Genomic DNA, 1881 nt, shown 5'->3' on the forward strand with positions numbered 1-1881 from the left:
AATTTACTTTGTCTTTCATATTTATATATATTTTTAATGTAATTTTTGTAATAATTACACGTGTTAAAGGTTTTATCAAATAGTAATTTTAACTAATACACATTATTAGCAAAGGTATTTTTAAAAAATTAATTTAAGGGAAAATGACATAAAAAGAAGTTGAAAATTGTAATATTTTAATTCAGGCACTTAAGAGGTTTAAATCCCAGAAAAAAAAAGTTGTGTCTGGTCTGGTATTTTGCAAATAGAGTCAAATGACTAAATTGCCCTTGTATTAGATTTTCTTAAAAAAACTATTAAACTTGTCATTACCAGTATATTTCTTGTTATTACTTATTCAATACTTGTTATTGTCAATTTACAATTTATTAATAAATAACTTGTAATTATCAGTATATTTCTTATCATTTACTGTTCAACACTGGTCATTGTCAGCTCACAACCTGTTAATAAACTTTTTAATACAAAAACATTTTTGTCATTTAACTATATTTACAAAGTAACAAATTAGGCATCACTTCTTACCCTGAAATTTTGATCTCTTAAATATCTGAATTGGAATATTAGAATTTTCAATTTTTTATATATCATTTTTTAATTTAATATGTTAAGTTCCGAAGATAGTACATTTATAAGGGGTTCCATGAGACACTTGAGACCTCTCACCTCTGTTTTGAAAGCCCTTGTGACTATGTAGTTCATGGTTTTTCAACTTTTGTAATGGGAATCAGAATACTTTACGCCTGTACGATTGCACAGTACTACTACTAAAGCAACAGCGTAACACTACTATTATTAGCATACAAGTAAAATAAGAGTGTGATTGTGAATGGCATTTAATGGAATAAAATAAATAAGTTGAGTGTGCCATAAAAAGAAATAAATATTTTGTATTTGATTGGACAATATTACCCCTAGATCAAATAAAGCATTAAAAATATATTAAAATACTTAAGATAAAATTTCTATTGTTAAGAATTTTCATATATTCATTTTTTTATTTTATCTTTTGAATTTTTTTTTGGGGAAAACATTCAAGTGGCAGAAGAGTATTTTGGTAATTTTGTTTTGACTTGAGTAATTTTCGTAATTGAAAAGGTGCTTTCCTGAAACGTGGATGATTATTGATGCGGTCAATTTGGGGATGGAATTCGCGTGTCATCAAAATGATGGAATGGAATGGTGCTGCAATCATTCAACCAAACAGTGGAAAGGTTGGAATCCTATTCCCGTTCCTCAATAAGTGATTATTCGTGCACTTGATATTAAATTCACAAATGAGTTATATTTTAATGCATAAATAAAAAGGTATTTATTCGTGACTATAATCAATATTTTTTGTCTAAAAAATATTAGCCCTCCTAAGAAAAACTGTATTTAATGTTATTTTGAGAAAATTAATCATTTACCTCTAATAATTCTGACTCAATTATAATTCAATTCATAAACTTTATCTCAATACAATTTAATTTCTATAACTTTAACTTAGTTATACTCCAATTCTTAAATTTTAAGTACGTAAAATTCAGTTTCTAGAGTTTAAACATTAAAAGCATTAGTTCCTATATTTTTTAAAATAAAATTATATATTTTATGAAGCTTAGGGAATAAATTTTTAAATAGTTAAAATTATCGGGATTGAGTTATAATGAATTAAAATTGAAGAATTGATACAACTGAGCTAAGATTATAAAAATTAATTAATAATTAAAAAAAATATTCCCTATTATTTTTGTAATAAAAAGGTGGGGGGAAGGGAGTGGGAAGGGAGAGAGAGTGGGGAAGGTGGAATTCCAAGGTTTTTTCACCAACCAATCATGAAATGGGAAGGAAGGGGAGATGGTCAAAACAGTAAAAGCCCAGAATTGGCTTTATATAAAC

This window comes from Neltuma alba, unplaced genomic scaffold, assembly GCF_004799145.2.
Source record: "Neltuma alba isolate B1F8T4 unplaced genomic scaffold, ASM479914v2 tig00003699_pilon, whole genome shotgun sequence".
NCBI lineage: Eukaryota > Viridiplantae > Streptophyta > Magnoliopsida > Fabales > Fabaceae > Neltuma > Neltuma alba.